The following is a 24,850-nucleotide window of genomic DNA, read 5'->3' as shown; positions in this document are numbered from 1 at the left end:
CTGCTTTGAGGTGGAGTTGCACAATGTTCCCATTGATTATAATTAAAAACATTTCTAGGTTGAGCAGATTTATGCAAATAGTGATGTGCAAAGTGATTATAACAATACATTTCTTCATAATTTAATGAACCCTGTAAGTAATTATGTTCTGTAAATTTCGCTGACATTACTAAATCTGACATCATATCATTAATACTTTCAAAGTCCCAATCATCAGAGAATGTACTCGGTTTTACAAGGTCACTTATTGAAACCTTGAACTGATGTGGATATTTCAAGAGCTCAAAAAGGCCATAGATTTCATAATCCATTTTGTCCCATGCTACCCCACCGGGTATTGGATTGGCTGTGACATTCACTGATCATAGTTCTCTTTTCTCGATGTGAGATGAGTTGTGTGGCTTTAGGACCAAGTTGATGTTCTGACTTGCTGTGTCCATTGTACTGTATTTTCCCTCAATGTATTTTCCCACACAAAGAACCATGATGAGCCAAAGCAGGAGGAAAAGTACACCTAACACAATCCAAAATTCAATCCATGGAGAAATCAGGTAGGTTTCTTTGAGTTGATGAAAGAGTTCAGTTATTTTGTCTTTAAAAGTTTTTATTGCTGGCGTTTCTTCCGGTTCGCTTGGATCTTCAGAAAAGTTATCGAAATTGATGAAGTAGCCAGACGCAGTTCTGTCAATTGTTGGAATTGCTTCCGGATTTTCATTTGCTTTTGGATTTTTCTTTGTTTCACTAGCATAGTCTGATGCTACATCGTTGTAGACTGGAGTTTCTTGACGAACTGTTGCAATTTGGGTTTCAAGAGGCACAAGTTCCATGGCATTGTTGCATAGTCTTTTTTTATTCACTGCAGGTTTATCAAATGTGATTAGTCTCTCAGTTTGAACCTCTTGTATTGTAGCAAATTTTGGTATTCTGCTATTTCTTGGGAGTCCACTGGGCCTACTATTTATTACTGGCCACATGATTGTGGTTTTACCAGGTCGATGGATACAACTCGGTTCTCTTTTTTACCAGCAAGGGGCGGTAGTACAACTGATCTTGTTCCGCTGACAGCTAAGACAGGTACTGCTTTTCTGTAAGAAGGCCCAAATTCCTTCTTCACCGCGATCTTCTCTCTGACCAGATCCCCAATCTTTGGAATCCAGACAGGTCTTGCTGGGACAGGTGGTTTATCTTCAGTGGCTGTTGGCTGCTGTTTTAACTCTACGTTGCTCAGGCCTTTTCTTGTTTCATTTAAGTCCTGTAAAATAGCCAAACGGTCTTTGATATCAAAGCATTTTTCTTCTACCACTGAAGTCTGACTATCAAGGTCCTGAATATGCATTCTAGTCCCGAACAATAGTTAGAGAATTTCTTGGCAGATTATTAAGACTATGTTGGACACTTGTTAAATGTTGGACCCACCCATCACGCGAACCTAATACCCTCGCCGTTATAGATTGCTTTATGTCCCGGTTTTTTCTTTCCACTACCGCATTTCCCTCAGGATGGAAGGGACAAGAGTACCGCAATTCAATGCCCATGCTGGCCATGGCCTCCTTATAAGCCCGAGAGCTAAAAGCAGGACCCTGGTCAGAATGTAGCATGGCAATTGCGTATGAGCCGATACGGACTCGCAAATCTTTTATTACAGTTCTGGCGTCAGCCGAGTGTTGGTGTCTACATTTTTAAGTGAATCTGGTCTTAAACATAAATGGGACGCATTTCTCCTATTGGATTTCTGCGTATAGATAGCCTTATGCTTTCTAAAAGAAGGGTCCTGGCAATACTCTGGTCGGTTCGCCACTGCGATCTCTGTTGCAGTTTAGACAGCCCATTGCACATTTGTAGTTATGCAGGCTCATCCCCGGCCACCAGTATTCTGATTGTAATTCTTTCAGAAATTCCTTGATCTCTTGGTGCCTTAGACCCAATCCCATGTGTGCTTCTTGAATCAAGAAGACTCTCCGTTTCGTGTTTGGAATTACTCTATCCCCCACTCCAGGGATTCGAGCAAAAGGAACGGAGTTTGCATCAATTATGTATGTATAATTGAGTGGATAGTTCATGGGTAGTGCTGCACAATCGCCTTTTGAAGACGTTTTTACCGTCAGCATGGTTTCCCCATCTATGTATTTTTCTGAACGCTTTTTTGTGGCTACGGAAGCCGGTTGAGCTGCTTCCGCTGTGGCTCTGTGAGCCAATGAATTCCCTGCAACGTGAACGCCATCACGTTGATGACTCAGTGTATGTATCACGTGAGTTTTTTGTAGTTCTTTCTGTAAAAGACCTGTGACACCTATAGCATTTGTAATGTAATATGTGTTGTATTTACATGACTTAGATGTATTAATATTACAAATAACAATGGCTTTTATTTTTTTTAACAACTAATACTTAAATAAAAGTTATTGTAATTTATAATGGCAATAGCTTAAACTTTTGTAAATAACTTTTGGGAAGATTATGTTCAGTGTATATTATTGTGATGAAAATTCAAGAACAGAAGTGAAATATTAACATCTTTTTGTGACATTTGTAATAAAGCTTGAAACATTGAGAGAACATATTAGAACCAGTTGTTGTTGAATGGTTGCACAGAGTGATGCTGTGGCGTTCAGTGGTGCCGGGTGATGCTGTGGCCTTCAGTGGTGCTGAGTGATGCTGTGGCCTTCAGTGGTGCTGATTGATGCTGTGGCGTTCAGTGGTGCTGAGTGATGCTGTGGCATTTAGTGGTGCTGGGTGATGCTGTGGCATTCAGTGGTGCTGAGTGATGTTGTGGCGTTGAGTGGTGCTGAGTGATGCTGTGGCATTGAGTGATGCTGTGGCGTTGAGTGATGCTGTGGCGTTGAGTGATGCTGTGGCGTTGAGTGATGCTGTGACCTTGAGTGATGCTGTGTGCTGAGTGGTGCTGTGGGGTTGAGTGGTGCTGTGGCATTGAGTGGTGCTGTGGCATTGAGTGGTGCTGTGGCATTGAGTGGTGCTGTGGCGTTGAGTGGTGCTGTGGCGTTGAGTGGTGCTGTGGCGTTGAGTGATGCTGTGGCGTTGTGGGGTGCTGTGGCATTCAGTGGTGCTGATTGATTCTGTGGCCGAGTGAAGTTGTGGCGTTGAGTGGTGCTGTGGCCTTGAGTGGTGCTGTGGCCTTGAGTGGTGCTGTGGCCTTGAGTGGTGCTGTGGCGTTGAGTGGTGCTGTGGCCTTGAGTGGTGCTGTGGCCTTGAGTGGTGCTGTGGCCTTGAGTGGTGCTGTGGCGTTGAGTGGTGCTGTGGCGTTGAGTGGTGCTGTGGCGTTGAGTGATGCTGTGGCGTTGAGTGATGCTGTGGCGTTGAGTGATGCTGTGGCGTTGAGTGATGCTGTGGCGTTGAGTGATGCTGTGGCGTTGAGTGATGCTGTGGCGTTGAGTGATGCTGTGGCGTTGAGTGATGCTGTGGCGTTGAGTGATGCTGTGGCGTTGAGTGATGCTGTGGCGTTGAGTGATGCTGTGGCGTTGAGTGATGCTGTGGCGTTGAGTGATGCTGTGGCGTTGAGTGATGCTGTGGCGTTGAGTGATGCTGTGGCGTTGAGTGATGCTGTGGCGTTGAGTGATGCTGTGGCATTGAGTGATGCTGTGGCATTGAGTGATGCTGTGGCATTGAGTGATGCTGTGGCATTGAGTGATGCTGTGGCATTGAGTGATGCTGTGGCATTGAGTGATGCTGTGGCATTGAGTGATGCTGTGGCATTGAGTAATGCTGTGGCATTGAGTAATGCTGTGGCGTTTGAGTAATGCTGTGGCATTGAGGGATGCTGTGCGCTGAGTGGTGCTCTGTCGTTGAGTGGTGCTGTGGCATTGAGTGGTGCTGTGGCGTTGTAGGGTGCTGTGGCATTCAGTGGTGCTGAGTGATTCTGTGGCGCTGAGTGATGCTGTGGCATTGAGTGATGCTATGGCATTGAGTGGTGCTGGCGTTGAGTGGTGCTGTGGCGTTGAGTGGTGCTGTGGCGTTGAGTGGTGCTTTGGCATTGAGTGGTGCTGAGTGATGCTGTGGCGTTGAGTGATGCTGTGGCATTGAGTGATGCTGTGGCGTTGAGTGATGCTGTGGCGTTGAGTGATGCTGTGGCGTTGAGTGATGCTGTGGCGTTGAGTGATGCTGTGGCGTTGAGTGATGCTGTGGCGTTGAGTAATGCTGTGGCGTTGAGTAATGTTGTGGCGTTGAGTAATGTTGTGGCGTTGAGTAATGCTGTGGCGTTGAGTGGTGCTCTGTCGTTGAGTGGTTCTCTGTCGTTGAATGGTGTTGTGGCGTTGAGTGTTGCTGTGGCGTTGAGTGGTGCTGTGGCGTTGAGTGGTGCTGTGGCGTTGAGTGGTGCTGTGGTGTTGAGTGGTGCTGCGGTGTTGAGTGGTTCTGTGACGTTGAGTGGTGCTGTGGCGTTTAGCAGTGCTGAGTGATGCTGTGGCGTTGAGTGATGCTGTGTCGTTGAGGGATGCTGTGGCATTGAGTGATGCTGTACGCTGAGTGATGCTGTGCGCTGAGTGATGCTGTGCGCTGAGTGATGCTGTGCGCTGAGTGGTGCTGTGCGCTGAGTGGTGCTGTGCGCTGAGTGGTGCTGTAGCGTTGAGTGGTGCTGTGGCATTGAGTGGTGATGTGGCATTAAGTGGTGCTGTGGCATTGAGTGGTGCTTTGGCATTGAGTGGTGCTGTGGCATTGAGTGGTGCTGTGGTGTTGAGTGGTGCTGTGGTGTTGAGTGGTTCTGTGACCTTGAGTGGTGCTGTGGCGTTTAGTGGTGCTGAGTGATGCTGTGGCGTTGAGTGATGCTGTGTCGTTGAGTGATGCTGTGGCATTGAGTGATGCTGTGCGCTAAGTGATGCTGTGCGCTAAGTGATGCTGTGCGCTGAGTGGTGCTGTGCCTTGAGTGGTGCTGTGGCGTTGAGTGGTGCTGTGGCGTTGAGTGGTGCTGTGGCGTTGAGTGGTGCTGTGGCGTTGAGTGGTGCTGTGGCGTTGAGTGGTGCTGTGGCGTTGTGGGGTGCTGTGGCATTCAGTAGTGCTGAGTGATTCTGTGGCACTGAGTGATGCAGTGGCGTTGAGTGGTGCTGTGCAGTTGAGTGGTGCTGTGGTGTTGAGTGGTTCTGTGACAGCGAGTGGTGCTGTGGCATTTAGTGGTGCTGTGTCGTTGAGTGATGCTCTGTCATTGAGTGATGCTGTGGCGTTGAGTGGTGCTGTGGTGTTTAGTGGTGCTGAGTGATGCTGTGGCGTTGAGTGATGCTGTGGCATTGAGTGATGCTGTGGCATAGAGTGATGCTGTGGCGTTGAGTGATGCTGTGGCGTTGAGTGATGCTGTGGCGTTGAGTGATGCTGTGGTGTTGAGTGATGCTGTGCGCTGAGTGGTGCTGTGGCGATGAGTGATGCTGTGGCATTCAGTGGGGCTGAGCGATGCTGTGGCGTTGAGTGGTGCTGTGGCGTTGAGTGGTGCTGAGTGATGCTGTGACGTTGAGTGATGCTGTGGCATTGAGTGGTGCTGTGGCATTGTGGGGTGCTGTGGCATTGTGGGGTGCTGTGGCATTGTGGGGTGCTGTGGCATTCAGTGGTGGTGCTGAGTGATTCTGTGACGCTGAGTGATGCTGTGGCGTTCAGTGATGCTGTGGTGTTGAGTGGTGCTGTGGTGTTGAGTGGTGTTGTGGTGTTGAGTGGTGCTTTGGCGTTGAGTGGTGCTGAGTGATGCTGTGGTGTTGAGTGATGCTGTGGCGTTGAGTGATGCTGTGGCGTTGAGTAATGTTTTTTTTATTTTATTTTTATTGAAGCCAAGTTTTGTCAACATAAACATATATATAGGTGAGTAATGCTGTGGCGTTGAGTAATGCTGTGGCGTTGACGGATGCTGTGCGCTGAGTGGTGCTCTGGCGTTGAGTGGTGCTGTGGCATTGTGGGGTGCTGTGGCATTGTGGGGTGCTGTGGCATTCAGTAGTGCTGAGTGATTCTGTGGCGCTGAGTGCTGCTGTGGAGTTGAGTGGTGCTGTGGTGTTGAGTGGTTCTGTGACGTTGAGTGGTGCTGTAGCATTTAATGGTGCTGTGTCGTTGAGTGATGCTGAGTCGTTGAGTGATGCTGTGGCGTTGAGTGGTGCTGTGGTGTTTAGTGGTGCTGTGGTGTTTAGTGGTGCTGTGTCATTGAGTGGTGCTGTGGCATTGTGGGGTGCTGTGGCATTCAGTGGTGGTGCTGAGTGATTCTGTGACGCTGAGTGATGCTGTGGCGTTCAGTGATGCTGTGGTGTTGAGTGGTGCTGTGGTGTTGAGTGGTGTTGTGGTGTTGAGTGGTGCTTTGGCGTTGAGTGGTGCTGAGTGATGCTGTGGTGTTGAGTGATGCTGTGGCGTTGAGTGATGCTGTGGCGTTGAGTAATGTTTTTTTTATTTTATTTTTATTGAAGCCAAGTTTTGTCAACACATATATATAGGTGAGTAATGCTGTGGCGTTGAGTAATGCTGTGGCGTTGACGGATGCTGTGCGCTGAGTGGTGCTCTGGCGTTGAGTGGTGCTGTGGCATTGTGGGGTGCTGTGGCATTGTGGGGTGCTGTGGCATTCAGTAGTGCTGAGTGATTCTGTGGCGCTGAGTGCTGCTGTGGAGTTGAGTGGTGCTGTGGTGTTGAGTGGTTCTGTGACGTTGAGTGGTTCTGTGACGTTGAGTGGTGCTGTAGCATTTAATGGTGCTGTGTCGTTGAGTGATGCTGAGTCGTTGAGTGATGCTGTGGCGTTGAGTGGTGCTGTGGTGTTTAGTGGTGCTGTGTCATTGAGTGATGCTGTGGCGTTGAGTGATGCTGTGGCGTTGAGTGATGCTGTGGCGTTGAGTGATGCTGTGGTGTTGAGTGATGCTGTGGCGTTGAGTGATATATTCAGAGAAAGCTGCTGCTTGCATTCACGTGCACATGTATTACATGTAAAAAAATAAAACAAGGTATACAGTCATCTGACTACTAAAGATGGCTTCTGCTGCCCTTGCACTTTATCTGCTGTAATTAGGATGGCATCTCACCAGACCTGGTCATTGAGGCTTTGAGAGCCCTTCTAAGCGGATTGGGGAGTTTTTGTTGCTTTGTTTTAAAATCCCTCTGATCTAGCTATCCCGGGTTTGATCTGAGCCACCGGGACAGCTTGCAGTAGAAGAGGCTCCCTGAACTGTATTGAGGTGTTAACACGCACCACACTCCAGACGACGGCCTGCAAGCAGATCTTATCGAGCCCCTTTCATATTCAGGAACGCAGACCAATTGGTTCTGAATTTACAAGCTCTAAACAAATGTCCGCCTCCTTTCATCTGGGGGGGGGGTGACGCAGGGTGCAGAGCGAAGCGACGAATAGTTAAGTATGTGACTTTTACAACTTCCTCTGGGCAGGCAGCCTTCCAGTGAATTTACACAAATTAAGCATTGCATAGGTCGGATTTAAAAATATACTAAAGGATACAGGGGAAAGAACTTTAAGGAAAGCGAAGGTTGATTGAAGGTGCGGGCAGCGTCCTGTTGCTCATTAAGGGTTCTCGAGTGACATTTGTAGTCTATTTTGGTGGAAAGGGCTACAGTATTAATAACCGAGACCCGATTATCATGTTTCAGTATTTGGCTGCAGGAAGTCCTAAATGCATTTTTTTCTTACCATGCGAGGCGCGCGCTTTTATTTGAAATACATGTTTTCATTTCCATCAAAAACATACTTTAAAGTGGCTCTGTGTGCACATAAATCTTTTGGCAGCAAATATCAAAGGAAACGTGCTGCTGCAGCATTTGAAATGCTTTTAAACATTCTCGCGTTCCGTTAGTCACCGGTTTATATTAAGCACCAGAGTGCACGTGATGCCTTAATTAAATAGTTGCCAAAGCTACCTTCTGGTGAAGTTCGCGCTATATAAAATTTGTAAATGGAATTTCCATGTGCATTAAATAGGTGTAACTGCTCCAGACAAGAGCCCTGAGAATGTTGGCCCCAGGGGCCGAGACTCAAACGCAGCTCCCCGCTCCTCTCAGAACGGAGATGCAGGGGCTCTAAAAAAGGGTGACAACACTGCGAAGCCTCGTTAACAACTGAATGGTCTTTCACCGACCTTTGAAGTACTCTGGTGCGGCTGCAATCAGACGCTTCCCAGCCCGGGAAGCTGTCTCGGCTCGGGCTAGCACACATAACGGGAGAGAGGGTGGTGGAGATATGGCTCTGACGTGTGCCAACGCATATTTTGTCCCTCTTTGTGGAGAAAGTCTGTTACAAACACAAATTACCAAGGGCTTGTGTGTGTGCCCAAGACTAATATGCGAGATTGTGCCTTTGGGAGCACTTTTTTATGGTATTGTACACTGTGTGCCCCACATGTATGCAGGGGGGGGGGGTCAGTGCAGATGGGAGAATATGCTTAAAAATGTGTTGAAAGTAGTACGGATTGTTGTGAAAGACAATAGAGAAGCAGACAAGTAGATAAAAGAGCCTGGTAGGGGGCGGGGGAGCGAGCGAGGGGAGGGAACGAGCAGATTGCGAGGCTTCCTTTCAAGTCGGGTGGGGTGCTGAGTGATGTGGTGGTGTATTAAAGTGATGTGGTGGTGTCCCCGAGTGATGTGGTGGTGTCCCCGAGTGATGTGGTGGTGTCCCCGAGTGATGTGGTGGTGTCCCCGAGTGATGTGGTGGTGTCCCCGAGTGATGTGGTGGTGTCCCCGAGTGATGTGGTGGTGTCCCCGAGTGATGTGGTGGTGTTCCTCGAGTGATTGTGGTGTTCCCGAGTGATGTGGTGGTGTTCCCGAGTGATGTGATGGTCTCCCTGAGTGATGTGGTGGTGTCCCTGAGAGTTGGAGGGTGGAGTTGGAGGGTTGAGTTGGAGTTGGAGGGTGGAGTTGGAGGGTTGAGTTGGAGTTGGAGGGTAGAGTTGGAGGGTTGAGTTGGAGTTGGAGGGTAGAGTTGGAGGGTGGAGTTGGAGGGTAGAGTTGGAGGGTGGAGTTGGAGGGTGGATGTGGAGTTGGAGGGTGGAGTTGGAGGGTGGATGTGGAGTTGGAGGGTGGATGTGGAGTTGGAGGGTGGAGTTGGAGGGTGGAGTTGGAGGGTGGAGTTGGAGGGTGGAGTTGGAGGGTGGAGTTGGAGGGTGGAGTTGGAGGGTGGAGTTGGAGGGTGGAGTTGGAGGGTGGAGTTGGAGGGTGGAGTTGGAGGGTGGATGTGGAGTTGGAGGGTGGATGTGGAGTTGGAGGGTGGATGTGGAGTTGGAGGGTGGAGTTGGAGGGTGGGGGTGGAGTTGGAGGGTGGAGTTGGAGGGTGGAGTTGGAGGGTGGAGTTGGAGGGTGGAGTTGGAGGGTGGAGTTGGAGGGTGGAGTTGGAGGGTGGAGTTGGAGGGTGGAGTTGGAGGGTGGAGTTGGAGGGTGGAGTTGGAGGGTGGAGTTGGAGGGTGGAGTTGGAGTTGGAGGGTGGAGTTGGAGTTGGAGGGTGGAGTTGGAGTTGGAGGGTGGAGTTGGAGTTGGAGGGTGGAGTTGGAGTTGGAGGGTGGAGTTGGAGTTGGAGGGTGGAGTTGGAGTTGGAGGGTGGAGTTGGAGTTGGAGGGTGGAGTTGGAGTTGGAGGGTGGAGTTGGAGGGTGGAGTTGGAGGGTGGAGTTGGAGGGTGGAGTTGGAGGGTGGAGTTGGAGGGTGGAGTTGGAGGGTGGAGTTGGAGGGTGGAGTTGGAGGGTGGAGTTGGAGGGTGGAGTTGGAGGGTGGAGTTGGAGGGTGGAGTTGGAGGGTGGAGTTGGAGGGTGGAGTTGGAAGGTGGAGTTGGAAGGTGGAGTTGGAAGGTGGAAGTTGGAGGGTTGAGTTGGAGGGGGTTGGAGGGTGGAGTTGGAGGGTGGATGTGGAGTTGGAGGGTGGATGTGGAGTTGGAGGGTGGAGTTGGAGGGTGGGTGGGGGTGGAGTTGGAGGGTGGATTGGTTGGGGAGTTGAGGGTGGAGTGGGTGGAGTTGGAGGGTGGAGTTGGAGGGTGGTTGGAGGAGGAGTTGGAGGGTGGAGTTGGAGGGTGGAGTTGGAGGGTGGAGTTGGAGGGTGGAGTTGGAGAGTGGAGTTGGAGGGGGTTGGAGTTGGAGGGTGGGGTTGGAGTTGGAGGGTGGAGTGGGTTGGAGTGGGATGGAGGTGGAGTTGGAGGGTGGAGTTGGAGGGTGGAGTTGGAGTTGGAGGGTGGAGTTGGAGTTGGAGGGTGGAGTTGGAGTTGGAGGTGGGTGGAGTTGGAGGGTGGAGTGGTTGGGGTGAGGGTGGAGTTGGAGGGTGGAGTTGGAGGGTGGAGTTGGAGGGTGGAGTTGGAGGGTGGAGTTGGAGGGTGGAGTGGAGGGTGGAGTTGGAGGGTGGAGTTGGAGGGTGGAGTTGGAGGGTGGAGTTGGAGGGTGGGAGTTGAGTGGAGGGTGGAGTTGGAGGGTGGAGTTGGAGGTGGAGTTGGAGGGTGGAGTTGGAAGGTGGAGTTGGAGGGGGTTGGAGGGTGGAGTTGGTGGGTGGAGTTGGAGGGTGGAGTTGGAGGGAGGAGTTGGAGGTGGAGGTGGAGGGTAGGTGGTTGGAGGGAGATTAGAGTGTGGAGGTAGAGTTGGAGGGTGGAGGTGGAGTTGGAGGGTGGATTGGAGTGGAGTTGGAGGGTGGATGATGGGTAGGTGGGTGGTAGGAGGTGGGGTGGGTAGGAGGTGGATGTGGAGTTGGAGGGTGGAGTTGGAGGTGGAGTTGGAGGGTGTGGAGGGATGAGTTGGAGGGTGGAGTTGGAGTTGGAATTGGGGAGGTGGAGTTGGATGTGGTGGAGTGGAGTTGGAGGGTGGAGTTGGAGGGGGTGGAGTTGGAGGTTGGAGGTGGAGGTGGAGGTGGGGTTGGAAGGTGGAAGTTGGAGGGCGGAGGGTGGAGGGCGGAGGGTGGAGTTGGAGGGTGGAGTTGAAGGGTGGAGTTGAAGGGTGGAGTTGGAGTTGGAGGGTGGAGTTGGAGCGTGGAGGTGGAGTTGGAGGGTGGAGGTGGAGTGGGAGGGTGGACTTGGAGGGTGGAGTTGGAGGGTGGAGTTGGAGGGTAGAGTTGGAGGGTAGAGTTGGAGTTGGAGGGTGGAGTTGGAGGGTGGAGTTGGATTTGGAGGGTGGAGTTGGATTTGGAGGGTGGAGTTGGAGGGTGGAGTTGGAGGGTGGAGTTGGAGGTTGGAGGGTGGAGTTGGAGGGTGTGAGGGTGTGAGGGTGTGAGGGTGTGTGAGGGTGGGTGAGGGGATGTGAGGGTGAGGGGGTGTGAGGGGGTGTGATGGTGTGTGAGGGTGAGTGAGGGTGAGGGGGTGAGGGTGAGTGAGGGGGGGTGAGGGTGAGTGAGGGGGTGTGAGGATGAGGGGGTGTGAGGGTGGATGAGGGGGTGTGGGTGGATGAGGGGGTGTGAGGGTGAGAGGATGTGAGGAGGTGTGAGGGTGAGGGTGAGTGAGGGGGTGTGATGGTGAGGGTGAGGGTGTGAGGGTGAGTGAGGGTGTGAAGGGGGTGTGGGGTGAGGGTGTGATGGTGAGTGAGGGGTTGAGGGTTGAGGGTGTGAGGTTGAGGGTGTGAGTCGGGGTGTGAGGGATGTGAGGGTGTGTGATGGTGAGGAGGTGTGAGGGTGAGGTGGGGTGAGGGGGTGGGTGAGGGTGGGTGAGGGTGGAGATGAGGCTGAGGGTGTGTGAGGGTGAGAGGGTTTGAGGGTGTGTGAGGGTGAGTGAGGGTGAGTGAGGGGGTGTGAGGGTGAGCGGGTATGAGGGGGTATGAGGGGGTGTGAGGGGGTGAGAGGGTGAGAGGGTGTGAGGGTGAGGAGGTGTGAGGGTGTGTGGGGGTGAGGAGGAGTGAGGGTGAGGGTGTGTGAGGGTACGAAGTAAATGGTTGCAGGGCAGACATAAGAGAGAGAAACACAAATATTAAGATTTTTTTTACTGTTTAAATTTGTTTATTGGGTTTTTGTTTGCGTTGTAAATTCAGCATGACAGTGATTATGCAGTACAGTGATACATTACTGTAAGTACACAATATCAGTAAGAGCCGGGTATACATTCTCATACAGTAATCTTGTGCTGATCGACAATTCCAAGCTATTTGGTCCATTCGTGCATACCAAAAAAAAACTGCAATATCAGCAGCTTACCCCTGAGGATAGTGAAAACTGTCTGTGGTACATGACCCATCACTCTTAGCGTGATAATGGCCCTGTGTTATGTTGACAGGGCCATCATGATATGCTACCGTATGTGTTGCCATGTCATCTTTGTCTATAAGCATTTCCAATAATCCACTGGTATGGGGGGATACCCCTTCCAGTCTAAACGTTCTAACTTTTTCAACTTTGGAGCAAACCTGTTGGGAAGGGGGGGAATCGGTGGGGAGCGGGAGGTTATCAACTGTGCTGTTGTGGGGTAGCTGGTATCCTTGAATGCAAACTACGGTAGACACAAATGTTAAGATAACAGTGCTCGAAGGGGTTGTGAGAAGGTGGAAATGGGATTAAAGAGTTTCAGAGGGGCTGGGGCCATGCAGTGGTGGTAAAGAGAGCTTCGGTGGGGCAGGGTGATACATGTGAGGAGTGTTGAACTGGTGTGCGATGTCGAGCACTAGTTGAAGCTGAGCAGCAAAAGTGGGCATCAGATGTGAATGCGGGAGGTGGGTGGGGGGCGAGCCGCAGCGTCATGGCTCTGAATAAAAGCAGATGGTCCGGTTTATGACCTGCTGAGCGCGTGAAGTGGCTGGCTCGGCATTGCTGTGGGGGGGGAGAAGGTGGTGGTGTGAAAGACAACAAGGCGCAGTAATCACCCACATGCACTGTATGTAGCAATGCAAAGTCCCCAATGAACCTATTTCTAAAACATGCATTTTTCCATCGCTACGGTGGAATGGACAGGCTGTGTCGTGGTGTTCGCTCACTCCGTAACTCCAAATTTGCCCGGTCATTCAATAGCCTTATCGGGCAGGCACTTCTTGAAAACATGTCAATGGCCTAACGAGGCGCTTTGATGAGGGGAGAGGTGGTTGCATCGGCATGGGGGATGAGTGCCTAAGGCACGACATTGAATATTACAGTCTGATCTGTGGTTGGGAGGTGTAGGGAGTCTGAAATAATCTTAAAGCCTCATATGGAATGGAGTGATTTGAGATTAAAGAAAAAGCCACAATTCCCTACGTGCCCCGGTTCCGGAACAGGATAAGACCTTGAGGCTAAAAAGTAATTTAAAAGTGGGCATCAGATGTGAATGCGGGAGGGGGTGGGGGGCGAGCCGCGGCGTCACGGCTCTGAAGAAAAGCAGATGGTCCTGTTTATGACCTGCTGAGCGCGTGAAGTGGCTGGCTCGGCATTGCTGGGGGGAGGGGCGGGAGAGCAGGGGAGCAAGCGAGTGGGAGGGAACGAGCATATCGAGCATATGGGGTGTGAGTGAGGCCAAGAGCGCACCTGGCGAAGCGTCACGCTTCAGTAGACAACATGCATTGGGAGGAATCCGGCTTGGAATCCTCTTGGTCAAAGAGTTTGTTTCAACTGTAATAGTTCAGAGCTATAAATAGCTTGACCTAATAAAAACTAAGGATTTTTATCTGCAGAAATCAGCAAGGCTGAGATAAAGGCTTAATGAATTATCACTTTACAGCCAGATCTATTGCTTTGCCAAAGGTTGCTTTTTAATCCATTCATTTAGTGCAGGGTTGGGGGAACATCGTGGAATTTTCCTAGACTAACCCAGTTTTTGAAACCTCGTCCCAACAGCATCACATTTTTCTTAAAATGAAATATAAGCCCTATGTCCCTGTGTGGTATTAAAATCGCCCTATATCCATGGAGCAGTGTGTTACCACATTCCTATATTGAAGAGCGGTATTAATGAAGCATTGTGTTCCTGGAGCTCTGTGTATTAAAGTAGCACTATCTCCCTGGAACTTTGCATTACCAAATTCCTATAGAGGGGAGACGTATTAATGCAGCTCTATACCAGGAGTGCTATCAATGTAGTACAATGCCAAGGAGAGGTGTTCATGTAACCCTATGTCCATGGGGCTATTTGTTACCACATCCCCATATGGTATTGTGTACCTCTATTTCAAGGAGTGGTATTAATGTAGTCCTATGCCCCTGAAGCTGTGTGCATTAATGTAGCCCTATGTCCCTGGGGTTGTGTGTTAACACATCCCTATATCGTACCATTTAACCCTATGTCGAGGTTTGGTATTAAGGTAGACCTATGTCCCTGGAGCTGTGTGTATTCATGCAGCCCTGTGTCTCAGGAGCTGTGGCTATTAATATAGCCCAATGTGCCTGGAGATGTGTGTATTAATGTAGCCCTATGTCGTTTTAGCTGTGTGTATTTATGTAGCCCTATGTACACTGAGCTGTGTGTTAATGTAGCCCTATGTCCCAGGAGATGTGCGTATTAATGTAGCCCTCTGTCCCTGGAAATGTGGGTATTAATGTAGCCCTATGTCACTGGAGATGTGTATATGAATGTAGCCCAATGTGCCTGGAGATGTGTGTATTAACGTAGCCCTATGTCCTTTTAGCTGTGTGTATTTATGTAGCCCTATGTCCACAGAGCTGTGTATTAATGTAGCCCTATGTCTCAGGAGATGTGCGTATTAATGTAGCCCTATGTCCCTGGATATGTGTGTATTAATGTAGCCCTATGTCCCTGGAGATCTATGTATTAATGTAGCCCTATGTCCCCGGAGCTGTGTGTATTAATGTAGCCCTATGTCCCAGGAGATGTGTGTATTAATGTAGCCCTATGTCCCTGGATATGTGTGTATTAATGTAGCCCAATGTCCCTGGAGATGTGTGTATCAATGTAGCCCAATGTCCCTGGAGCTCTGTGTATTAATGTAGCCCTATGTCCCTGAAGATGTGTGTATTGATGTAGCCCAATGTCCCAGGAGCTCTGTGTATTAATGTAGCCCAATGTCTCTGGAGATGTGTGTATTAATGTAGCCCAATGTCCCTGGAGATGTGTGTATTAATGTAGCCCTATGTCCCTGGAGATGTGTGTATTAATGTAGCCCAATGTCCCTGGAGATGTGTGTATTAATGTAGCCCAATGTCCCTGGAGATGTGTTGTAGCCCAATGTCCCTGGAGATGTGTGTATTAATGTAGCCCAATGTCCCTGGAGATGTGTGTATTAATGTAGCCCAATGTCCCTGGAGATGTGTGTATTAATGTAGCCCTATGTCCCTGGAGATGTGTGTATTAATGTAGCCCAATGTCCCTGGAGATGTGTTGTAGCCCAATATCCCTGGAGCTCTGTGTATTAATGTAGCCCTATGTCCCTGGAGCTCTGTGTATTATTGTAGCCCTATGCTATGTCCCTGGAGCTCTGTGTATTAATGTAGCCCAATGTCCCTGGAAATGTGTGTATTAATGTAGCTCTATGTCCCTGGAGATGTGTGTATTAATGTAGCCCAATGTCCCTGGAGATGTGTTGTAGCCCAATATCCCTGGAGCTCTGTGTATTAATGTAGCCCTATGTCCCTGGAGCACTGTGTATTAATGTAGCCCTATGCTATGTCCCTGGAGCTCTGTGTATTAATGTAGCCCAATGTCCCTCGAAATGTGTGTATTAATGTAGCCCTATGTCCCTGGAGATGTGTGTATTAATGTAGCCCTATGTCCCCGGAGCTCTGTGTATTAATGTAGCCCTATGTCCCTGGAGATGTGTATATTAATGTAGCCCTATGTCCCTGGAGCTCTGTGTATTAATGTAGCCCAATGTCCCTGGAAATGTGTGTATTAATGTAGCCCTATGTCCCTGGGGCTCTGTATATTAATGTAGCCCTATGTCCCTCGAGATGTGTGTATTAATGCAGCCCTATGTCCCTGGAACTGTGTGTAATAATGTAGTACTATGTCCCCAGAGCTGTGTATTAATGTAGCCCAATGTCCCTGGAGCTCTATGTATTAATGTAGCCCTATGTCCCCGGAGCTGTGTGTATTAATGTAGCCCTATGTCCCTGGAGCTCTGTGTATTAATGTAGCCCAATGTCCCTGGAGATGTGTGTATTAATGTAGCCCAATGTCCCTGGAGATGTGTGTATCAATGTAGCCCAATGTCCCTGGAGCTCTGTGTATTAATGTAGCCCTATGTCGCTGGAGATGTGTGTATTAATTGTAGCTCAATGTCCCTGGAGCTCTGTGTATTAATGTAGCCCTATGTCCCTGGAGATGTGTATATTAATGTAGCCCTATGTCCCTGGAGATGTGTGTATTGATGTAGCCCAATGTCCCTGGAGCTCTGTGTATTAATGTAGCCCAATGTCTCTGGAGATGTGTGTATTAATGTAGCCCAATGTCCCTGGAGATGTGTGTATTAATGTAGCCCTATGTCCCTGGAGATGTGTGTATTAATGTAGCCCAATGTCCCTGGAGATGTGTTGTAGCCCAATGTCCCTGGAGATGTGTGTATTAATGTAGCCCAATGTCCCTGGAGATGTGTGTATTAATGTAGCCCAATATCCCTGGAACTCTGTGTATTAATGTAGCCCTTTGTCCCTGGAGCTCTGTGTATTATTGTAGCCCTATGCTATGTCCCTGGAGCTCTGTGTTTTAATGTAGCCCAATGTCCCTGGAAATGTGTGTATTAATGTAGCTCTATGTCCCTGGAGATGTGTGTATTAATGTAGCCCAATGTCCCTGGAGATGTGTTGTAGCCCAATATCCCTGGAGCTCTGTGTATTAATGTAGCCCTATGTCCCTGGAGCGCTGTGTATTAATGTAGCCCTATGCTATGTCCCTGGAGCTCTGTGTATTAATGTAGCCCAATGTCCCTCGAAATGTGTGTATTAATGTAGCCCTATGTCCGTGGAGATGTGTGTATTAATGTAGCCCTATGTCCCCGGAGCTCTGTGTATTAATGTAGCCCTATGTCCCTGGAGATGTGTATATTAATGTAGCCCTATGTCCCTGGAGATGTGTGTATTAATGTAGCCCTATGTCCCTGGAGCTCTGTGTATTAATGTAGCCCAATGTCCCTGGAAATGTGTGTATTAATGTAGCCCTATGTCCCTGGGGCTCTGTATATTAATGTAGCCCTATGTCCCTGGAGATGTGTGTATTAATGTAGCCCTATGTCCCTGGAGCTCTGTGTATTAATGTAGCCCAATGTCCCTGGAAATGTGTGTATTAATGTAGCCCTATGTCCCTGGGGCTCTGTATATTAATGTAGCCCTATGTCCCTGGAGATGTGTGTATTAATGTAGCCCTATGTTCCTGGAGATGTGTGTATTAATGTAGCCCTATGTCCCCGGAGCTGTGTGTATTATTGCAGCCCTATGTCCCTGGAACTGTGTGTAATAATGTAGTACTATGTCCCCAGAGCTGTGTATTAATGTAGCCCAATGTCCCTGGAGATGTGGGTGTTAATGTAGCCCTATGTCCCCGGAGATATGTGTATTAATGTAGCCCTATGTCCCTGGAGCTCTGTGTATTAATGTAGCCCAATGTCCCTGGAGATGTGTGTATTAATGTAGCCCAATGTCCCTGGAGATATGTGTATTAATGTAGCCCAATGTCCCAGGAGATGTGGGTATTAATGTAGCCCAATGTCCCTGGAGATGTGTTGTAGCCCAATATCCTTGGAGCTCTGTGTATTAATGTAGCCCTATGTCCCTGGAGTGCTGTGTATTAATGTAGCCCTATGCTATGTCCCTGGAGCTCTGTGTATTAATGTAGCCCTATGTCCCTGGAGCGCTGTGTATTAATGTAGCCCTATGCTATGTCCCTGGAGCTCTGTGTATTAATGTAGCCCAATGTCCCTCGAAATGTGTGTATTAATGTAGCCCTATGTCCCTGGAGATGTGTGTATTAATGTAGGCCTATGTCCCCGGAGCTCTGTGTATTAATGTAGCCCTATGTCCCTGGAGATGTGTATATTAATGTAGCCCTATGTCCCTGGAGATGTGTGTATTGATGTAGCCCAATGTCCCTGGAGCTCTGTGTATTAATGTAGCCCTATGTCCCTGGAGCTCTGTGTATTAATGTAGCCCAATGTCTCTGGAGATGTGTGTATTAATGTAGCCCAATGTCCCTGGAGCTCTGTGTATTAATGTACCCCAATGTCCCTGGAGATGTGTGTATTAATGTAGCCCTATGTCCCGGAGCTGTGTGTAATAATGCAGCCCTATGTCCCTGGAACTGTGTGTAATAATGTAGTACTGTGTCCCCAGAGCTGTGTATTAATGTAGCCTAATGTCCTCGGAGCTGTGGTTATTAGGGCTCGCACTGCGACGCAATCGATTGTCGCTGTGGAGCCCTATTGCAATCAGTTTTGCGTTCAAGGAGTTAAAGGGGAAACAAGACACTGTCACGCGCAGCCTGCCGGAATCGGATCAGGTCGCGCACATGAACACGCTCTCAGATTCCGGCAAGCTGATCCCCGTCACGCGCACGTAGACAGACACACGCGGGCACACACACACAGACACACGAGCACACACACGCCCCCCCCACGCGGGCACACAGACACACGAGCACTAACACGCCGCCGCCCCCCACCCCCGCAGGCACACACACACAGACACACAAGCACACACACGCCGCCGCCCCACCCCCCGCGCGCACACAGAAAGTGCTGATCTTACCTTGTAATATCTTCCCATCACCCCAACAGCTTTCCACCTTTACCTCGGAAAATGCCTCCTCTAGCCGTTCACCTGCACACACAGCAGCAGGCAGCACAGCCCCAGCCTGCTCAGCATGGTTCCAGCCAGCAGCAGCAAGCAGCAGGACCGAGGCGCCTCCAGCCACATGGAAGGAAGAAGTGGCACTCACGAGCGGACCGAGAGCCGACTGGAGGCTGAGGCCACGCCCCCTCCTGCCCGCCAGATGAGAGACACCCCTGACCTGCGTCCGTCTCCCCCATCCCACAAAGCAGGTGTGGTCCGACTCTCCAAACACGGCTGTTTATTTCTCTTCCTCAGCAGTATTTTATTCTGGAAATAGTTGTAAAACCGCTTGTTTTATTGGGTAGACATACTTTCGTCACAGTGTGAGAGTAAACCTCTGCACTTTCCAGTCCATGCTGTGCGTTCCTTTGATATGTCTGCATTTGTCTGGGAGCTCATAGGCTGCCCGAGACGACGCCCATAGCGGTCCCCAATTACAATGGTCAATGCCATTACAGAGATGCGTGATCTGTACAAGGCACACATTTTCTACTACCTTGAGATCTGTTCCATCCGGTGCATTTATTGTGCATGTGTAACTTGTTCCTCTCCCTGACCGAAAGTATGTCTTTCAGGTTCTTATGTTGTGGAGAACTCAGAGTACTGTCTGAATATTTGAGTAGTACTTTTTTTACTTTTTTATTCGGCTGTGTTAATCTACCTGTCCAGGTTGCTTTCTAGTGAAGGCCCTTCTACTAGAGTTCCCTTGGCCCTGCAGCTTTGACTAGGCTTTTCTAAAATGATGATAAAATTCTACTTCTTCTCACTTTGTAAACATCTGCCTACGCCCAAGTGCCCTAAATAACGAAAACCCCATGATGAAAACATGCCTACGTCATACTTGGTTGTAATCATCCAATTGGGGGCGCCTTTGCAGCAAACATCTGCCCTGAGCTCATATGGTAGTTAACAAGCCTATGGTTTGGTGCAAGGATGTAGCTAAGCTATCACTAGTGCTGCAGGGGCCAAATGGGTCTACTAGTCCTCAATTATGGGTGACTTTTACTACCCAAAAGGGGACCAAGGAGACCATTTTCGGTGCTTGTATTAGGGCCCATGCACCCCTGCAACAACACTGGCACTGTAGATCGAAAGACACCTGTCTAAAGCAGCCTGGACGGGGAATGTTTAGGTGCAGGGCTCCTTCAGTAGTATACATAGGTCCAGAGCTCTCCTGGTAGTAATGTGTCCAGGGCTCTCTTGGTAGTGAACATATCTTCAAACCTCTCTTGGTACTCCTGGAAATCTGGCCATAGCTTGTTGGTAGCTCAAATATGGCCAGGTCACCACGGAGCCAACATTGTTTAAGGGGTCCTTTTATAGTGAATATCTGTCTACAATTCCCATAGTGACGGAGCAGCAGACATTGTGTGCTCTATCATGATTACTAATCACGTTAACTCATGTGTTCCAATCTAAATTTGTGTGATAACAGATTGCAGTATATCCACATAAAGAAGTCATATTCAATATATGAAAGGGTAAAAGTTAGCTTATGATTTATGTACATTAATCAAGTGCCTTTCTAACATGGGTCGAACTAGGGGTAGGCTTTAGCTATCCAAAAGTATTCCATTGTAACTCTAATGTCAATTTCAAAATGATTTCGAGTTTTTCCCTTTCGTTGCAGGCGCCTTCCACTCTACTTTGTTAGGAGAATAACTCATTGCTTGGCTCAGAAATGTTAACCTATAACAGGGGTTTCCAACAGGTGCAATGTTTTCTGTGGGGCACAGGAATCTGAAAATGCACGAACGTGTAGCCCACTCTCTTCTAACAAATAATTTTTTTGCTACTTTAGTATCATTTTATTTCTTTTTCTATTGGTTTCCTTTTTCAATATTTCTTTTTCTTTGTTTCCTTAGCTCTTTCTTTTTGCTTCTACTTCCCTTCACTTTATTTTCTGTTTTTCTTATTCTCCTGTTTTTCTCCTTTCTTCTATTTTCTTTATTCTTTATTCTCTGTCCCACTTTCTTTCTCAACTTCTCTTTTCTTTAATCAACCTTTTTTCAATTTCTTGCTGACTTCCTTTCACTTATATCATTTTCGCATTTCTTCCACTACTTCCCTCCCTTTCCTGTTTTTTGTACTTTCTTTTTTCTGTGTCTCTTTCATCCCTTCATTCCTTCTCTCCTTACCCTGATTTCTAGTTTTTCTGTTTTTCACGGTTTTTCTTTCCTGGTCTTTGCTTCTTTATTTCTTATTGTCTTCTTTCTTTCTTCTTATTTTTTGAGTATTTTTCTTTCTTTTTTCTTCCTCTCTTCCCTTTTCTACATGTACTCTACTTGCTCTCCTTTTCTCGTTACTTCTCTCAATTTTTGTTTCTCGCTTGCTCTTTCCTTGTTCTCATTTTTTCTATATCTTCATTACTCTACTTTCACTTCTATTTATTTTGTTTGCTTCTTTTCGCTTTCTCCTTTGTTTACTTCTGTTCCCTTTTTAGGTCGAGCCTGTAGCAGTGCGCATGTGCTGCTCTGGTGAAGACTCCATGTAAGGGCTTTTCGAATCTGACCACAAGCTTGTGCGTGTGGTTTTCTTTTCCTCGCAGGCAATTGGGCTTTGCGTGCATCTTTATAAGAAAGACAGCACTCAATTGGGCAAAGGCGGGCGCATGTCCCGTATTTGCCTCGCCCACGGCCTATTGGTGGCAGTTACCTGCACTGCCAACATCTGGTTTGCATTATCGTGTCCGATAATGCAAAACAGATTTCTCGCTGTGGCGCGCTTGCCTCGCTCCGCCTCTCCGTCTTGCTCGTTTTCCATGTCACCCATTTCTGACTGGGGTAATCCTAAATGTGTTTTTAAGATGGGTAGCCATATACTTAGAATATATTTGAAAAGTAAAAAAAAATTACAACTTAACTAAATGCATGGTTACGTATCATGTCATGTTTTTACTCTATGTGGATGTCTTTTAATGTTTTTAATGAATCTTTTATGGTCTCAAATGGCCGAAATAAAGAATGATTGGATTGGTTAAATGTTTAGCTATCGTAAGAAGTATTAATGACATTTTCAAGTTGTCAATATTAATAGTAGGGGTGAATCACGTGTCATATTATACTGTGTTTGCAATTGAATATTAACATAGTGCTTGGTAAAACATCTAATTTTTCTATTCAGAAGTGACATTTTGGAAAGCAGTAAAATACAATCATTCAAGATGGCATCCAGTTTGAACCTCTTGGACCGTACTCTGTGGCAACTGTCGTGTTAGTCTTTCCTCTATGTCTATCTTTGTGTCCCCCGACGTGTTGAGCAAGCGCCTCGCACACCTTTTCCCTGTGTTGTTACCAGCGCTGTATACTGAGCACTGTGGCGTGTGAGCTGGTGGGCAGAGGGAGGCAGCAACTGGACTGCGCTACTACCGGACTGTCTTGCGAGAAATCTGCCGTTCTCTGTTGTGGAGCAGCTCTGCCCCTGACCGTAGTCTCCGGGTACCCTGTGGGCGAACAAGAAACCGCACCGTGCGGATCCCCCACCTAGCACCACCCTGAACCCCACCGCGCCCTCCTCCGGGAGCCTGGCACTTACCCGGCCGCCGCGCCTTGGCCCTGGTGGTGGAGGGCGAAAGTCCGGGGGGACTTTGTAAAGCCGAAGGACCATTGCCTGACACCAGGGGAGCGACGGGGGAGCTGTAGGGGGCTTTGCCCGTCCCCTCGGAGGAAGAAGTTGAGGGGCCCCCGGGCACATGAGAATGAACATTGAGAACTTCAAGGCCCTGAAGGAATGGCTTACCCGTACTTTGGAACTGATGTAAGTAAAAGATGTGAGTGGTGGTGGCTGTCTGTCTTGTTGGAAAGACTTGTTCCCCGTGACGTTATTTGGCAATGCAGGGTTGATTTCTCTTAATGAAGGCAGATACAGTCCTGTTTATTACATGCGACCCTCACGGACACTCTGGTATGTGCTAAATCTTATCAGTCGATCGAGATTGTCGGGCGGTATAAACGTACCTAAACTGTGTACATTTCTCGCTTGAGGTAATCCTGATGAGATGTTTTACTATATTTTATGCTGTGACCGATGTTGCCGTATTGCCTGTCTAACCAGCAGGCATACGTACTGCAACACACTTTGTGTAACTTTCTCAAATGAAATGCTGAGTTGCCAACTGGTGGTTCGTCCTGTCACTTTCTACCCAGTTGAGATGCAACTAACTGATGATGCCTGCGAATAACAAGCATTTGCAATGCAATAGGTCTTGCAGTTGTGAGAGTTTGAGATATTGGCATTGTAAATGGCAATGCTTTTTATTTACGTGTTGGTTTTTAAAACATAAATAAAAGGCATTGTCATTTACAATGCCAATAGCTTAAACTCTCGCAAATGCGATACCTATGGCATTGCAAATGCTTGTTAATATAGTCCTGTGTCTCTGGAGCGGTGTGTAGTAATATAGCCTTATGTCCCCGGAGCTGTGTATTCATGCAGCCCTGTATCCCTGGGGCTGCGTGTTATAATGCAGCTTTAAGTCCCTGGAGTTGTGTATATTACTGTAGCCCTGTCTCTCTGAAGCTGTGTGTATCACGTTAGCCCTGTGCCAGCATTGACCAGTACTATTCCTTCTTCTATCTCTGTAGCCTGCTCGGGTTTTCGGTTTCGAAATTCTGGGCACTTCCACTTCAGTGGTTGCCCGTCCTCTGACCCGTGTTCGGACCCTCTTTCAGGGGGTGCGCGAGACACCATCTCCGGGGCAGAAACAACGTGTCAGACTCTCCTGAAGAGGCGAGTCCCTCACTGAGTCCGGACCCCGCAGCCTCAGAGAGGCCCTGGTGAGGGACCGCTGACAACGGAGCCCGAGGCCTCCAGCGGGGGGCCTCGTCCCGTCCTCCCGCCCCCGCAGCGGCCACCTACCTGCCTCTTCCGCGCCGCTGCTCCGCCTCTGCGCACCTCTCAGCGAATGGGCCGACACCGGAAGTGACGTCAGAGGGACGCATGCCGCTGAGCGTAACTGGGCCTAGGCGGTTCGAGGTAGGACCATGGAAACAAAAGAAGGACATTACCCCAGTGCAACGACACAAAAGACGGACTGCTGTCAAAAGAAAGTCCAGATTTTGGCCCTTGGCTGCCAAATATATTATTTTCTTAAAGGTCTAAACTAAAGAACAATCTAGAGGTTCCTTTCTGCGTTGCTATTAGTTCCTTTAATCGAGGTTGTCTGGATACATTCGTTTTTAACATGTTACTCACAAATATTTAACATAGCTGCCAAGGTTTCAGATTGCTTTGTGTGACATTTTCATAATTTCTGTGTAATTATGAGTGACATTTCAACGACTATGAGTGACACTTTCTCGTGAGCAAACTCAAGCAATGGAGACCAGGTAAACATATCAATATAAGAAATGACACCCATTTGAGCAATGACAAACTCAGAAGATCTTGAAACTGCTGTAAACCACCAGAAACTAAAAGGTAATAACAATTGACAAATAGTTTGTCCAGGCTGTGCCACATGTAAGACCTGACCAAGCAGGCTGAGAGGCCCCAGTGAGGATCTCAGCTGCTTATTATAATTAATGTATTTAGTCACTGTGTTACAGGGTTAGTCAAGCTGTAATAATATTTTAGACCTTTAGTATTGTAGTAAATGATGAAGGTCCAAACACCAGAAGTCTTGTATCAAGAATAGGCTTTAATCTTGTATGCAGGGAACAGCTTAACAACCACACTGGCATGAAAGGCAATCAGTCTCCAACTGACTTTCACGGAGCACCAGAGTGAGAACACAAGAGAACATAAAGAACATTCTTAATTCCAAGTAGCCTGTGTGCCAAGGAGCACATCAGTAGCATACAACACACCTCCCCCCATTGAAATAACGAACAAAAAACAAAAAAACAAAAAAAACTAGGAACAAACATAGTCTTTCATTTTCACAGGTGGATGCGAAACACGTGAACTTCTCCTTATCACCTGATCTGCAACATCATGTACAGAGAGATCTTGTATTGCAGGATTACCATCAACATCACCAGAGACACCCACAATCTCAGAGTCATCATTGGTGTTGTTAATAATAACCTGCGGGTCATGCACCGTGAGCTCATTAGAACTAGCAAAATCATAAGAACAAGCATTTTGAGAATTCTGTTGAATATAAAGGTCATCCAAAATATTTTGGTCATTGTCCTCGTCATTGACATGAGAATAAGGTTTAGCAGAATTCAAAAGCGATTTGTCTAATCTAACAATGGATACACGCCTGAAATTCCAAATTTTCCCCCCTTCAACACGCACAGCTTTACT

At 48.3% G+C, this 24,850-nt stretch overlaps 1 protein-coding gene across 5 annotated transcripts in view; it reads right to left on the bottom strand.

Moving 5' to 3' along the window:
• The window catches only part of LOC144773613 (transient receptor potential cation channel subfamily M member 2-like), a 1,994,366-nt gene extending 1,970,836 nt beyond the window's left edge, over window positions 1-23,530 (bottom strand). For all 5 annotated transcript variants that reach the window (XR_013600026.1, XR_013600027.1, XM_078658754.1 and 2 more), the window contains exon 1: window positions 23,456-23,530. The gene's annotated coding sequence lies outside the window, so the exon portion shown is untranslated. The remainder of the gene's footprint in view (window positions 1-23,455) is intronic.
• Window positions 23,531-24,850: the final 1,320 nt, after the last annotated feature.

This window comes from Lissotriton helveticus, chromosome 8 (genome assembly GCF_964261635.1).
Source record: "Lissotriton helveticus chromosome 8, aLisHel1.1, whole genome shotgun sequence".
In the NCBI taxonomy this organism is placed as follows: Eukaryota; Metazoa; Chordata; class Amphibia; order Caudata; family Salamandridae; genus Lissotriton; species Lissotriton helveticus.
The sequence above is the reverse complement of the archived record's forward strand: the minus strand, read 5'-3'. Positions and strand labels throughout refer to the sequence as shown.